A 17,593-nucleotide genomic window follows, 5' to 3' on the forward strand; every position below is an offset into this window, starting at 1 on the left:
TTAAGAAAAATATAAAATATAAAAAAGAGATTATGTCTGAGAGTTGTACTAGGTAAAGCTGTCAGGCATTCATCGTTATTTAATGTTTGGAAATAAAGGAATACTCCAACTGCAAAACCACTTTTCATATACTATTAGGAATATAATCTTCCTTTGCTAGTTCTAAAGGGATGAATAAATTATTTTACAAACTATGTGAAATGCACACATATTTTTTTAAAAAAACCCAGAAAACTCAATGTGCAATAATATTTTATTATGAACAATCCAAATGTCGTAAAACAGCATTCAAGGTATTTTGCATTTTCTGAAAGGAAATTTGAGGGGAAAACCTGCAGGAGAGAATGTATCACACATTGATTCTTTGGGAGAAGATGATTGCTTGCTATGTCACCTCCATATTGATTATGTTCAGGCCACATGTGTAACTTGCTTACCTAACTTATACTGTGTATTGGCATCACCTAATACACTGAATTAGGTGATGCCAATATTAACTCTCTTAACATTACACCAAACGTCTTATACAAATAAGTTAGGGTCACAGCATGGAAAAAATAAAAAAAGACTAACCAAGGTAAAACTAAAATACAGCTGTTCGATCTTTAACTTGTCAAATTGTGTGAAGAAAGCTAGAATTTGGAGGACATGACAGAAAGTGAAGGCTACATGTGCAAATCCCTAGGGATGACCCATAACTCAAAATTGTGCCTTTGAAGAAAAGAAAAATCAGACATCCCTCCTCTGGCCATGTTAAGGTAAAAATCACCTTAGTAGAGGGAGAAGGACCGTGCTTCAGAGGATGCATGATGTGCATGAAAGAAGGAAATAAAACACGATGCATAATCTTACTAAATACCTTTTAATTACAAAAATATAAAAACTAAATATATATTATAAGGAGAGCTAGCTGACTACATCCTAACGTAACAGACAGTAACAGCAAAGTGAAAGACAATAAAGAAATAACTGTGAGAACTTTTTCTAGACATGCGCACTAAACAGACTGAAACCATAACATAACTAGTCATATGAGCACAAGCACAAGCACAAGCAGATCAATTTAAAGAAGCATGACCTAACCTAGTAGATAGAAATCATTTCTGTTCTTAAGCACAGGAGAACCACTTACTCTGCTTTAAAGCAATCATATACATGACAAACATGGCATGAACTTCCCATGAATTCAGTTGCGGGGTTTTTCCCCCTGACAAACTGTGTTTTTGCTTCCAGTTCTTGCTTCAATGAGTACAGTATTACTGTACCTGGAATTAAATTTGGCTTCATTCCCCAAAAAGCCACTGCAAGGGAATCATGTCTCCTCTGAAGTAAGTCCTAATGAATTCACTAGGACTGTCAAATAAGGATGCGTAAGCTTGCAGTCTTATAGAATAAACACGTGGGGTTGGGGTTTTTTGCCCATTATGCTAATACAGACATGTCAAACACAAGGCCCGGGTGTCAGATCCGGCCCGTGGTTTCATGCGGCCCGCGAAGCCATCCTGGAAACAGGGAGGGAACGGCCCCCACCGCCTTGGCCCTGGCCCAGAGACCCTCCTTCTGCCAGAGACCCTCAGATCTGTCCCACTCCTACCCAGGCCCCCATAGGCACCCTTGATGCCAACGATATAGAGCTGGCCACGCCCACCCAGTAGGCCATACGCACTCTAGCCATGCCCACCCAGTAGGCCACACCCACCCTGGCCATATCCACCCGGCCCCCTGAGGGCAACTGCAATGCTGATGCGGCCCTCAATGAACTTGAGTTTGACACCCCTGTGCTAATAGATTAGTTTGCTTTTCTTTTTTCAAGCTCATCAAAACCACAAGAACTAAAAATATGACAGTGGGACGTGACGGCAAGTTGATCACTGTGTTTAAGATGAGGGTTTTCCCTTTATTGCCGGTTTGGATGCAAAGGTCACTACAAAGTCAACTCTTATTATACCTGTGGGAAGTCTAAACTATGCCACCACATACAAAAATGACAAGTTTTAATTGTTCACCTGTTTTCTTGAGAGAAATTCCTTTGCATTCCATTGCAAAGCTTTGTCTTAGGAGCTGGAGGGAGGGGGAGAATTTCACATTTTAATGGAGTCTGTCACAGTGTACAACTATAAAATGAGAAATAGATTAACGCATATTCATGCTGTACTTTTTGCTATGAGAATCTTATTTTCCAAAGTTCAAAATCCAATTCTCCATTTTTAAACAAGTGCATATATATACAAATCACAAATATTCATGAAAGCATCCTACATGCACGATAACAGAATTTTATTTTATTTTTTTTGCAAACCGCACTCATCATATAGCAGTGATATAATGGGTATTATCTAAAATGCACATTTTCATGCTACTTTTTTAGTAAAAAAAATCATACTAAGATTGAGATGAAATGCAGCAAAATATGTTGAACTCATCAAAACAGGCATTTTCATATTTTGGCATCCCCAGCACAAAGATCTATATTTTAGACTGAAACTTAAAAAAATATTTCAAGTATCTTACATGTTGCATAACACATAAAACAGAGTGTTGCATTATCTTACTGACTTGCAAACAGTAGCTCACTTTGCAAACCAGATAGCAATTTAGTAATAATATTATTAGATGACTATTTTCTTAAAGTGGGGATTTATATAGACTTAATATAACTATTATAGTGTTCTAAAGGATGGTGTTCTATTATTTGTTCTAAAGCAGACATGTCAAACTCGCAACGTCACGTGACGTCGCGCAATGTATCAGGACAGTTTTGCCATTGCCAGCAATGGGGTGGGCGTGGCTTCCGCATGACGTGTCTGGCCCGCGGGCCAGCAGTTTGACACCCCAGTTCTAAAGGATGGGAGATACTTCATTCTTTGCTCGGAGTAATCCGATCAGCAATTCAAGCAGAGAAATTATACATGCTAAGTTCTGCTGGTTCAGACAGTAAGGTGGAAGCAGATGTTATCTCCAATTGACTCTGAGAAACAAATCAATAAACAATTCCATATATCAACACCTAAATTGGAATAATTTAAAAAAAACAGAAGAGATCCCAAATGCCATTCAGATCTACCTTGGTATTGTCCCCATGAGTCCTATCAAGGCATGTAAGAGCTGTGGGTGAGCTTTGAATCCTTCAGTCTTCCCTTCATAGTATTCCTAATGCAATTGGCACAGAGTCAGGTTATCCATGGGACCATCTTTCCTTAAAGACATCTACCATTCTACTAGGTCAGATAGGGTAGGCATGCTCCAAGTCTCTGCTAATAAATATTGCCACCCAATGGGAACTAAGAACCATGCCTTTTTTGTGGCAGCCCCTGCCCTAGGGAACCTTCTGCCCCCTAAATTTTGGCAGGCCTCTACTCCTGCAAAAATCTTTGAAGACCCGGCTTCCCCCCCCCACACACACACACACACAAACACTGGGATAAGAGACTATATGACTTGGTGCCAGGTTTTTGTTGGTTTTGATATTTTTATGCCCTTAGTTTGTTCATTTTATTATGATTTTTATCTTGCTTTTACTTTTGATTGGGAGTTGCTCAGAACTGGGCAGATAGGCAGTTATATAAAAAAAATTAAATAAAAAAATAAATTCTGATATTATCACCCCCACCTCAGATCAGTGTGTCAGTGACAGACCCTGTTCCTTATCTGTAACTTCTTAAGGCCTCTGGAATTATCTTCCAAAGGACTGTAGTTTGCAGATGTGAGCCTCCTGATTTATTTTAGAGTTATATCTTGATATATTCCTTAGGTTGAGAGAAATAACTGATTGAAATGCCTCCAAGAAAGCCACAAAAATATATAACAAAAATATATAGAAAACATGCCACTAAAACAAACCCACACTTATCCCTAGCCACTAAATGCTTCCTTTAGTGAATGACATCATTGCTGCAAGCTCTCCCGGCTGAGTCTTGGTCAGACCCTTGGAAAAGAGGGTTCCAGAAGTGGAGAACAGCCAGCCATTAGGGAGGGTGGACCACTGAAAGAAGAAGACTAGAAGGTATCATTAACTGGGACCAACTTAGCAATTATAAAGTGTGTCATTATATTCATATCATAGTGAAGGTAAGCATTTTGTAGAGGAAGACAGAGTTAACAGAAGAGAATAAGAAAAGAAAGGCACAAGAGAGCAAGCAAGAAAATAAAAGAGGTGTTGTGATTCAGGGTCAGCCTGTGGGTTCGGCAGTTGGGTCGGACGACTCAGAGGAGGAGGGGGGTGTTGAAGACCTTGCTGAGGGGGTTGAAGATCTTGCTGATGAGAGCCCTCAGCCAGGCCCCTCCCATTTGGTCACCACGGAGACCCAGCTGTGTGAGCCTGACAGCGTGGATGAAGATGACCCACAGCTGGCCCTGTTCAAGGACGCCCGACGCAGGAGGCAGTCAAGTAGGAGTAAACAGAGGAAGGCAATGGGGCTCCTCAGAAAGAGGCACAGAGAAGCCACGCCCTGAACTCTATATAAGGGGAATGTGTGGGAGGGCTGGTTTGCTGAAGGCAACCGCTTGGATAGTTCCTGTTTCTTAAAGCTCCTGTTTCTTGGTTCATGTCTTGTTTGTTTTTGTAGCTATAAATTTGGCAGGCGTAATTCCAGCCTCTTGCCTTCTTGTAAAAGGGGTTGTCCCTGCCTTTTCTGCAGGGCCGGTAGCAGGCTGGTACAGAACAAGGGGGACTAAGAAGAGACTAACAGTCAAGAAGTAAACGATACCCCAATTAAGGAACTGCCAAACAAGTTAACAGAAAATAGCCCAACCAAAGACCTTCCAAGACCATTCCCACCAACACTGACAGGGCAAGCCACAAGAATATAAACTTATTAGTACTGATGATGTTACCTAGTTTGGGTAATGAAATGTCTCCAAGAAAGCAAGAACCAAGGATCCCTCATTTCAACCTTGAGCTACAAATATTCTCCTTTACTGGGAGCAAGAAGAGCTAAAATCTATCGGAGAACTTAATGAATTCTGCCTATGCCCACCTCTAGCCCATGATGCCTAGAAAATTAGACCCTAGAAAGAAAAAGTTTTCCCGTGGTGCCCCTGCTTGGCAAGAACCACCAGAAGTTAGAAACCAATTTTTGGTCCTAATGCCCGAAATAATTGGCCAAATGAGACCCTCACAAAGGTTCTACTTTACAATAGACTGCCCCATCCTGAAGAAGGAAGAAAGGAAGAAGGAACAGAAGATGAGATATTATTAGGAGCACATGAATGGACTTCAGTTGTAAATAGTTTGTTTTCACTGATTTATTTTTAATTGGGACATTTTAATTCACCTATTTATTCTATTTCCCTCTCCATTCTACCTTTGGTCAGATAGCTACATAGCTGAAACTACCTTCTCTGCCCCTTCTTTGGAATCAGAAATAAAAAATTAAACACATTAAAGTGAAGGTGAGGGATAGAATGATAAGCCCATTTATCTTTTTTTTAAAAAAAACAAACTTTTTCTTGATACCTAAACTAGAAACAAGCTATATGGTGGTTTGTGCAGACCCGATAATGCTGAGTTTTGAAAAAACTACCCAAATGCTGAAAGCTATAATAAAAAGTTATGTGGGTGACCCATTTTCTTTCTTTCTTTGGAATCTGACTTCTTTTTTTTTTCCTCAAGGGCAACAGCTCATTCATCCTTTTAATCCTTGGAATTAACCAGTCTGATGAAACCAGGATCCCAGTGATCACACAGACACCTTCATGTAGCATTCTTGGAAAGAATATGCACCAAATGGTTTTAGTGTCATTTCATGAGCCACTATGTCTAATGCAGGGGTAGGCAACCTCGGCTCTTTTATGACTCATGGACTTCAACTCCCAGAATTCCTGAGTCAGCATTCTGGGAGTTGAAGTCCATGAGTCATAAAAGAGCCAAGGTTGCCTACCCCTGGTCTAGTGTCTTTAAGAGACAGCAGCTGATTAGTGGCACAAGGAACCGATCAAGGAAATAAAACAGAAGACAATCTCCCAGGAGTCTGAACTAGTCTAGAGGTCCTTCCGTCCTTCCACTTGGTCACCTGAATCTGTGTGCAATAGGAGAACTGAAGCACAATAGATTTTACACATCTTCAGGCTGTTCTGCATATATTTACATGTCAAAATCCTGATTTCAAATGATCACTGTAATTTAAGTGGGCATCTCCAAGACATAATTATTTCTTAATGTGGGCTTTTGTCTTTACAACATACTTGAGACGATCTTTCAAGTACATCTCCTCGGAGAATTGTGCTCTAGCAGCCATCACAGACAATTATTATATAAAAAAGAAACAAAATATCTTCATAAGCAGGGCATGACAGCTGGAAACTCTCCAGTTGATTGTGCCCAATATTAGACAATATATTAGTTTTAAATTGAAGCTTTGCTTTATCCGGGTAGTGTTGACAGATCTATGAACGCTTGTTTGTCTGCCTTTCTGTTTAAAAAAAAAACAAACCACAAAATCTTTGTATCCCAAAGACATGATAGTCGTTCCTCGCATTTTACTAAGAAAAATAATCTGTGCTTCCAGAAAAATGGAAAATCCATATGGTGATTAGTGGAGAAAGCCAATTTGAAAAATGTAGAAATGGCTTTATAAGAAATATTTTAGTGAGTAATGCAAGTTTTTTCACTGATAGCTAGACTTTTTCTTCTCTAAACTGGGTCCATGTAGGTACAAGTTTCATGGACAGGAAGAAAAGGCATAGCATCATTGCAAATGCTGATTCCTGTGCTTATTCAAATCTGAAAATTCATCAAATAAATATGTATAAGTGCACATGCGTGTTTGTGTGTTCATGTCTAGGAGGAGGGAAATGAACAGATTTATTTGTCAAACTAATACATAAGATAAATCAGACACAGAATGATCTTCCTTTCCAAAGTTGAGAAGGAAGACTTGAAATTCAGCACACACACAAAAGTTTTTCAGTCACTTCTAGTACTTAGTTTTTCAATGCTAGCTGGGGGATTCTGGGAGTTGAAATTCACACATCTAAAAGATCCCCACTTTGAAAAACACAGATCTAGATGTATTGGACTGCAACACACAAAATTCCCATACAAGTGGTGCCATCCATGTTTTTAATATTATTGAGCTAACAGTATAGGACTGTCTTCCTCTTTTCACAACCAATAAGAAACTTGCTAAGTGGATGTGCTTTAGAATATGTAAGTGGGCTTATTTACACTCAAGTGCCCTTGGATTCAAACTCTTGAAATTTTACTGGCATACAACAATCAGATGCCATTATCACTATTCCATTCCTTGCCCCAACAATTCCCTGGTAATCTCCCACCCAAGAAATTAAATAGGCCAATCTTGCTTGGCTTCTTAACCCACATGTTGTTGTTGTTGTTGTTAGCTGCAAAGTCGTGTCTGACACATTGTGACCCTATGGACAACGTTCCTCCAGGCCTTCCTGTCCTCTACCATCTTTTGGAGTCCATTTAAGCTCACACCTACTGCTTCAGTGACTCCATCCAGCCACCTCATTCTCTGTCATCCCCTTCTTCTATTGCCCTCAACCTTTCCCAGCATTAGGCTCTTCTCCAGTGAGTCCTTCCTTCTCATTAGGTGGCCAAAGTATTTGAGTTTTAGCTTCAGGATCTGGCCTTCTAAAGAGCAGTCAGGGATGATCTCCTCTAGGACTGACTGGTTTGATCGCCTTGCAGTCCAAGGGACTCGCAGGAGTCTTCTCCAGCACCATAGCTCAAAGGCCTCAATTCTTTGGCGCTCGGCCTTTCTTATGGTCCAACTTTCACTGCCATACATTGCAACTGGGAAGACCATAGCCTTGACTATACACACTTTTGTTGACAGGGTGATGTCTCTGCTTTTTCGTGTGCTGTCTAGATTTCTCATGGCTTTCCTCCCGAGGAGCAAGCGTCTTTTAATTTCTTGGCTACAGTCCCCATCTGCAGTGATCTTGGAGCCCAGGAAAATAAAATCTGTCACTACCTCCATTTCTTCCCCATCTATTTGCCAGGAATTGAGAGGGCCGGATGCCATGATCTTGGTTTTCTTAATGTTAAGTTTCAACCCAACTTTTGCACTCTCCTTCTTCACCCGCAACAAGAGTCTCTTTAGTTCTTCTCCACTTTCTGCCATTAGAGTGGTATCATCTGCATATCTTTAACCCACATACAGTAACAACAGCTAGATGTTGCTATTAGTAAAGACTATCTCTGCTACCATGAGTTTTAATAGTCAGCCATCATTGTCTTGCTAGGAAAGCTGACATCCATAATTCTAAAAAAAAAAAATACTTGGCCATTCCAATCAGACATTGGCTGCAAAAAAATATAACTTCCGTACTAACGGATAATGCTGGGTCCCAGCTGGGTAAAGATGGAACAAAATGCCAGTGACACACCAAGTAGATATCACCTAAGAATTCATTCATTTTAGTAAGTTGTGGTTATTTTTCCCAGCAGGGAGAACATACTTGGAAACTGCTTGCCTACATCACCCTATGATTCATTTTATAGAACATATAAAATCTCCTTTGCAGGAACTTTCTTGACTAATATAATGTGAAGGTTGTTAATAATGTGAATGCCTTTATCCTGGTTCAGGGCATGCTGAAATAAATGTTCTGATGCAATCTTCTCTAAACATAGAAAGAACAGGGGTTTTGAACCCTGCAAATATCAATTGGTGAATAAATATACAAGATTATAATCTCCATAGATGCTTTGACACTCTGACTGTGACACTTCTTACAATATTTTCACAGAACATTTGTTACCACAAAGCTTTACAAATTATCCTGGAATGAGCTTTGTGGATGAGAATTCCTTTTTTTCAGATTCATGAGGTATTACATTTAGTTGGATAACCTGTGGAGAAAAGAAACAGCATAAAATACTTTGGGGGCAATAAGCCACAAGATATTTGCAATATAATTAATTCAAGCTTCAATACAGGAAAGCAGTTGGTGATGCTAACCAACTTTGCACGATTGTGGGGCAGAAACAACTACTTCTACAAAATTAAACGTATGAACTAAGATATTCTGTTTTATACATAGAACAAGATCTCTGTATTGGTTTTGGCCAAAATTCCTAACACTGTCACAAAAAAATTACAGTTGCAACCCAATACTGACACCAAGGCCCAACCAAATTGTTTTGCAACCTGAACAGGATAGCAAATGGCTACACGTTCATCAAAATGTGTACTAACCAGCAGAATGTTGAACAAATTCATGGGACTTCTGCCAAACACACACACGTATACATCTGGACAACCCAGATCTGCTCATAAATATAAAAGAAAGCAGTTGGCCCCAAACTGATGTTTTCCTTCAAAACCGTCTTTACAGATGATCTTTTATCTGAAGCATTCTTGCTGGCTCACTGCTGCACTCCCCTTTTAAACATGAGGAATGGTTGGGAATGTCACCTGAGCCTTTTATTCCATTCTCAGAAATTTATCCTCTTCCTAACTTTGACTAATTGTTATTTATTCCCACAATGAGGAATGAGAGCTCCACATCCACATGACAGTAGTATCAGAGCTAAACAAATAACTGAACATTGCAAACTAATGAGGCAACTGCTCAGGACCACCTTCCTTTATTTGGGTGTTACCTACTGCCAACACGTTGCACTCAAAGAATTTGATTTGTGGGATTTGACAGCCCCTCCCAGGTCTTGGAGTCAGCTTTCTCATCTATCACTCAAGAAAGAGGTTATCAGAACTAAAGGGGCCCTGCTGTCAAGCGCCAAGGAAATCAGGAGATCCAGGCAGTTCAAGGGGATATAAAGATTTATTGCAAGCTTAATCTCTCCACAAGAAAGTAAACTAAGGAACAAATGAAACTGGTGGTAGATCAGGATAGAAGGTATTCAAGGTGGGCTGGTCTTAGATTTTGTGTGGGTGCGAAGCGACTAATGAGTGATGATGCATTTGACCCCTCCCTTGGGCTCAGCCTGGTCATCACCTACACCTACTTTGTCGAGCGTGGCAATTTAAGTTAAGACTGCAGAAAGCCCCATCCTTGGAGGTTGGGTGCAGATTCACTGCAGATGTAAAGCAGATGTACTCGGATATGCCTCTTTTGGCTACATAATGGTGACACCCACAGTTAAGTCTAACTCTATACCTCCTCTAGTCTTTGGTTACCTGCATGTAGAAAACAGCACATTAGGAAGAGAAAAGCTTCACAAATATGCTGCAATTAAGATTTCTTAGTCCAGCAGAAGACCAATGCATATGAAGCAGCCATCTTGGCTGGTAGCTCAATCTTGTTTACAGATGATAGCTCCCGATTCTTTTAAAAAATGACAGCTCAAATGTCAGTTCAAGTTAGACCCAGAAAATTCAGCTCTGTCTCCCAGTACAGTGCCCTTTGAAAAAAGGGATTCAAAGATTTTGAATAAAATAACCCAACTTGCACATAGCTTCAACTGTATAAAAAAAAGAGTATTTTTTCCATTCCGAGTATCTTTCCATTAACTTTTCCACTTTGGTCTTCACCTATTGTTTTGGTCACATTTATCATGAAAAAGCACATCATTTCTAATGAAGTGTCAACTCTGCTCAGTGACATTTAGCAGATGTGGCAAACAGCTGCCTACATGAAATTAAGAGAGAAAATAGCCCTCAGGAATGAGTCATAATGCAGAATGATACAGGTGATGATTCATACTGACTGAAGCAAAATGGTTTATGTTCTCAGTGAAAATTCACTTGTTACTATTAAAATTTTGACTTTTAAGTGGAAAAATATTAGAGAAAGCAGTGTTCCATGATTCCTATCTATTATAAATTGAGACTACAAACATCCTTTAAAAATAGACTTTCTTCAGCAACTACTCAGTGAATTAAAAAAAGACCTTCAGTCTCGATTTCCCATTCCATATATATGTATTATTAGGAGCATCTGATCAAAAGCTTCCAATTAATGTTGAATGGAAAGACAAGGAGGAAGCATAAAGGGAATAAATAAAATACATCTAAAGATTCAAAGATTAAATAGTAAGCCATGCACCCAGCCATAAATATTTCCTGTAATTTCCTATTTAAGGCATAATTTTTAAAAGGTTCAACTTTCTAAAATATTTAAATATTGAGTGCCTCACTGGGAATACTCATTTTGAATGACTGTGGTTGCATTTTCTCCATAGCTAGTAACAAGGTTCCTGTTCCTATTCATGTTAATTTTGAATTTCTCCAACTAAGCATAGCGCAAAGCATGTAAAAATGCAGAATTTTTTTTAAAAAAAATGTTACTAGCATAGCTAATTCATCACATCCCACTCAAAATGGGAACAATGTGTAATTAATTACATTGTTTAGTTTGAGCCATAGGCAACCTCTTTGCCATGCAAATGTGATCGGAAACTTAAAAGCATTGGATAATCATATATCGGGGATGGTGTAGTGAATCCAAGAGTGTGCAAGGGGAGGGGTTGGACTTCATGACCACTTGGGTTCCTTCCAACTCAGATTCTATGAATATTACAAATGTATAGATTTGATCCAAACATTAAATATTTATTTTTTTCCTACCTAAATAAAGACATCTACTGTGTTTCCCTGACCTACCCCGAAAATAAGCCCTAGCTTGGTTTTTACAATAAAAACCCTACCCCCAAAATAAGCCCTACTTAAGACCCCGCCCACTCCATTGCACCTGACTGGGTGAAAATGGGGAGGTGGAGCTGCCCCATGCACCTTGCACCCACTTACCTTAGGATAGTTGTAGCTAAGCCTTCCACACCCCAACACCTGCCTCACCTCACCGGCCCACTTCTTCAGTGGTTGCTCACCATCCCTCACGTGCGTCATCTCCGACTTCCGTTTCACCGTCAGAGGCCTTCTGGAAAGGCGTCTGCAGCCAAGAAGCAAGCTCCAGATTGACACACGTGGCACCTCCTGGCCTCCCTTTTTGCCATCAGAGGCCTTTACGAAAGGCCTGGAAGGCCTCTGAAAGCAAAACAGAAGCCAGGGGATGCCACCTGCATCAATCCGGAGCTTGTTTCTCAGCTGCAGAGGCCTGTCTGGAAGGCCTCTGATGGTGAAAGCAGCCACAAAAGTGGGCCGGTGAGCCGAGGCAGGTGTCGAGGTGTGGGAGGCCTGGCTGTGGCGATCCTAAGGTAAGCGGGTAAAACATCCCCTGAAAATAAGACCTGGCGCCTCTTTTGGAGGCAAAAAAAAAAAAAGACTGGATCTTATTTTCAGGAAAACATGGTATATTGTGGTGGGATCTGCAGCTTGAATGGAGGTGGAGTTAAGAGACTGACTAGCTTGGAATCATTGCAGGAAAGGAAGCAACAGAGAATTAATCCCCACTAAAATCCCTGGAGCCCCTATCTGATTGTTCCCAAGACAGTGCAGTCAGTCTGGCAGATTCTTGTAAACAGGCTAATAGCAATAAAGAAACTTATGTAATCAACTCATAGTGTTTCTCTGGTTCCTTGCTCCTAATATGAAATTAATCCATAAAAACATTTGTAATAAATAGATTACAAGTAGCAGCTTTTAAATACAAAAACACATCATAATTTCATTAGAAGAGAGGCTTAGATAAAACGACTACTCTAAAGAGTAATTTAGCCAATCAGAATAAAAGCAAACAAACTAAAAAAAAAACCCTCCTTACATCGAGCAAAACCATGTTGTTTGGATTAATCTGCCCCCCCAAAAAACCCACCTCCCAAACCAAAACCTAGTCACTAAATAATGTGGGATCAATTCTGTAACCCATACATGAAACGCCTCTATTTTTAAAATGTTGAGTAGCAGGAAATGTTGTAATTTCATGTAAGAGGGTTTTCCACCACTTGCACTATAAATAAGGACTAAACATATGAACCAGGAAACTGCTGTGTGTGACAGCCTTCTATTGCCCATGGCTCCCTTACATCTTATCGCATAGTTAAACAGGCACTATCTTCTCATTAATAAATTAACAGAAGTGGTCAGTAATCTCCCTTAGGGAATCATTCCTAGAGAAGGGGTAGGGCACAGGTCTGCAACCTGCCCCTCCGGAGCCGCATGCGGCTCTTTCATCCGTCTCCTGCAGCTCCCAGTCCTCTGCCATGTGCAGTCCAAAAAAAAAAAAAAGTGGGACTAAAAAAGTTCAACCAATCAATTCAAATATGCAGGGTAGGTGCATATCTCGCCTTGGCTCCTCTTCAGTCAAACCCTGTTCTGCGCATGCGCGCATGTACGTGCATGTGCACACATTTTTTTGCGGCTCCCAGTTTTTCCTTTTGTGAGGGAACCGGTTCCGAGTAGCTCTTTCACCATTTCAGGTTGCTGACCCCTGGGGTAGGGGGACAGCTAGTGTGCTGGCAGAATTTTTTTTTTTAAAGTGGGGAAAATGTCTGACAGAAAAACTGATGGCTGACAAGATGGATTAGGCTGCTGAAGACTGATAGCTTGAATCCATTAGTGAACTTGAGACAGGCTGCAATGAATTGCACTATTGAGCTGTAAGTCCAAGGGAACACCAAGTCAAGCCTTGGAAAAGTAGAGCAAGAGACAAAGGAAAAAAAGCTGAAGACTGGGGACAACCAAGGGTCATGGGCTACCTGACAAGAGAGCATGGGAGGGATCCAGGAAGACCATGCTCTTCTAGTCATGGAGACAAACCAGAAGCAGAATGAGAAAATTGTGTCCTTCTCTTAAATATAAATAGAGGTAGGTAGGGACGTGTACATGGAGACACGGTGGTGCAGTGGTTAGTATGCAGTATTGCAAGCTGACTCTGCCAATTGCCAGCAGCTCAAGGTTGACTCAGCTTTCCATCCTTCCATTGTTGGTAAAATGAGGACCCAGATTGTTGGGGGCAATATGCTGTCTCTCTAAACTGCTTAGAGAGGGCTGTAAAGCACTGTGAAGCTGTATACAAGTTTAAGTGCTATTGCTATCGCTACATATGCATTCAACTAGCATAATAGCTTGGGAACATTTTGTTAACTTTAAAAACCTCAGGTCATTGTGGGTAACTTCCAAGTGGGCAAAGGAAAGGAATTATTTATTTGTAGATTATGCTTGCAAAACTCGCTGTGAAAAGTAAATGTTCCTTGTTTGAGTTAATCTATTTTTTTAAAAAAAGGGGAGACAATACACAAGTAGTGTTTTGCATCAAAGCCTGTGAATTTACAAAAACCTATGATATATACATTAAACATACAAAAACTAATACATCTTAACTCTAATTGTAATGATGGAAAACCCAGAAGTCTTTTTGAACATAGCTACAGCATTGGGAATAATGTTTTTATTTTCTTCTTATATTTAATAACGGACCGTTCAAGTGTATAGGAAGGAACATTAAAAAGTGCCATTACTGTGATTAAAATCTGACACACAAATCTCCTTGAAATGATGGCTAACAAGATTTCAATTATAAACCTATAATTTCGAACAGTGGGATATTTGTAGTACTAATGTCAACAGTGATAGAAGTCCATTACTATTCTTCAAAACGTGAAAGCTATTGTTTTTAGAATTTATATAACTATAACAAATATAAAAGTAATTTTTTGTACCCTAGAGATTTCCAGTCTTGCATGCACTATAGATATTATTGAAATAATGGAAAAAATAAAAGTTGGCGCGCACAGCTGGGAATACTCTTTTATGCTGCCTATCCTGATTTTAATGATTTATTTTCAACTCAGTATGGGTTTTTTTATGAATTTGGAACTCTATAAAGAAACTGAGACAGGCTCATTTCCAAAAGAACATTGTAATGGCAAGAACAGAGATGTATAAGAATCTTGGTAAGACCTCAAAAAAAGAAATGCAGAAAACTTCAATCACTGGGAAAATTGAAACTATTTACAAGTACCACCTAATGTTTTAAATGGTGCATAACACATTTCTGTTTGTAATCCAGAGCATCATTCTATTGGCAAAACCAATTCTTCCTCCTTTTCCCAGATCCCTCAAGTGTGCTCCACGTGAGATGGTCCGAGCAGGTTCAGACAGGATATCAGAAGATGTGGAATTCCACAGAAAAATCTTCAGAGGACTTTCTTTCATTATAAACATATATCTAATCAACAAATGCATAGCAATCTTGCAGCTGCTTGCATTTTTAATATCAAAGTACAATGTGAGCACATTAATTTATGCTCTGAATCTAAGGGTAGCTTCTGTCTGCATTTTTATTTCTATTTCGCTGACATTTTAAAACATGTTTTCTTTGGAAAGTTTTTTTTAAAAAAAGCATTTGCATGATGGCAATTTTTAAGATTTATTTATGAATCCAAGCGGAAAACTGTTTCTTCGGGATTACCTTGTAAAATTGAGCACAAGCCTAATCTGTTTGTATACTAGGATGGCAGGACCTCTACTTATTCCTGGGCGGTACCACCTTTGTCTCAATCTGGTCTGCATGGATCATCCATCTTCTATAATAGATTTTGAAACCACATAACCAAATTTTACTTTAATCTTTGTATTTCATCTTAGGCATTTTGTGATCCTTGCACTGTATTTCCTATTTTCCATGTATAACTTTGGTAATTTTTCCTTTTGAAGTCCATATTTTAAAATTGTATTTTTGCCTGCATTTCACAGAACAAACGTGTCAATTATTTTTCAACCACTGCAGAAACTGAAGTTTTGCAAGAACACTTTGATATACAAAAATTACTTGTTTGTCATGATGAGCGGCTATATAAATTTGACAAATGCTTTCAGAAAGTATTCAGACTCCCTCCACTTTGGTCAATTTTGTTACCCTGCAGCCCGATTCTACGGTCGTTAAAATTCTTTTTTTTCCCCCCTCATTAATCTACACTCGGTACCCCACAATGACAAAGTGAAAACAGAACTTTAGAAATGCCTATAAATTTATTACAAAAACTGGAATATCACATTGGCATAATCATTCAGATCCTTTGCAACAAAACACTTGAAACTGAGCTCAGGTCTCTCCCATTTCTCTTGATTGTTGCTGACATGTTTCTACGCCTTGATTGGAGTCCACCTGTAGTAAATTAAATTGGGCACAATTTGGAAAGGCACACACCTCTCTATAGAAGGCCTCACAGCTGACAGTGCGTACATACTGGAGCAGAGCAAAAGCCATGAGGTCAAAGGAATTGCCTGCAGAGCTCAGAGACAGGATTATTGCAAGGCACAGATCTGGGGAAGGCTACAATAGCTTTTCTGCTGCACTGAAGGTCCCTAAGAGCACAGCGGCCTCCATCATTCTCAAATGGAAGAGGTTTGGCACAACCAGGACACTTCCAAGAGCTGGTCACCGGGTCAAACTGAGCAATCGGGGGAGAAGGGCCTTAGTAGGAGAGGTGACTAAGAACCCAGTATGTCACTCTGACTGAGCTCCAGAGATCCTGTGTGGAGATGGGACAGAGTTCCAGAAGGACAACCATCACTGCAGCCCTCCACCAATCTGGGCTTTACGGCAGAGTGGCTAGATGGGAGCCTCTCCTCAACACAAAACACATGAAAGCCCATGTGGAGTTTGCAAAAAAAGCACCGAAAGGACTCTTGACAGTAAGGAGCAAGCTTCTCTGGTGAAACCAAGATTGAACTGTTAGGCCTCGATTCAAAATGTTCTGTCTGGAGGAAACCAGGCACAGCACATCCCCTGCCCAATATCATCCCAACAGTGAATCATGGCGGTGGCAGCATCATGCTGTGAGGGTTTTTTCCAGCAGTAGGGACTGGGAGACTGGTCAGGGTGGAGGGAAAGGTGAATGGAACAAGGATATCCTTAATGAAAACCTGTTCCACAGCACTCAGACTGGGTCGAAGGTTTACTTTCCAACATAATGATCCTAAGACAACACAGGAGTGGCTTAGGGATAACTCCGAATGTCCCTAGAGTGACCCAGCCAGAGCCCTGACTTGAACCCTATTGAACACCTCTGGAGGGACTGGAAAATGGCTGCCACTTATGGTCGCCATCCAATCTGACTAAGCTTGAGAGGATTTATAAAGACTGGCAAAGCTTGTCGCATCATACCCCAAAAGACTCAAGGCTGTAATTGACGCCAAAAGTGCTTCAACAAAGTACTGAGTGAAGGGTTTGAATACTTATGCCTAAGTGATATTTCAGTTTTTTTTTCTTTTTTAATAAATTTACAGACATTTCTAAAATTCTGTTTTCACTTTCATTAAGGGGTACTGAGTGTAGATTTAATTTCAACAACTGTAGAATGAGGCTGCAGCATAACAAAATTTACAAGTGAAGGGGGTCTGAATACTTTCTGAATGCACTGTAAACGAATAAATGTAGCATTAGAAAAAAGTTTCTACTATTTAATGTAGATTCAGCTTTCTTACTTTCTGCTACAGCTTGAAAAATGTATACTTTTACTCAACTGTGAAATGGTACATTTATAGCTTTCTCAGATGATATTTTGGCTTTATTTGAAGACTTTTAAAAAGAAGCAATGGCTCTATATAATCTATGTACTTTATTGGGTGATGGAAGAGGATTCTAAGCATAATAATATTTTTATTTTCCAAAGTGGATATGAAAAAGCGTATACCTTTTGAGGAAAAGAATAGCAGAGGTTTTTTTCATGAAAGCGCTTTCACACTGTGACAACCAAAAAAATTACAATTGGGCATTTTCTAAAAAAGTGCTGCAGTTTGTACGCTGAAAAAAGGCTGACAGT

This window comes from Vipera ursinii (assembly GCF_947247035.1).
Source record: "Vipera ursinii genome assembly, chromosome: 1".
In the NCBI taxonomy this organism is placed as follows: Eukaryota; Metazoa; Chordata; class Lepidosauria; order Squamata; family Viperidae; genus Vipera; species Vipera ursinii.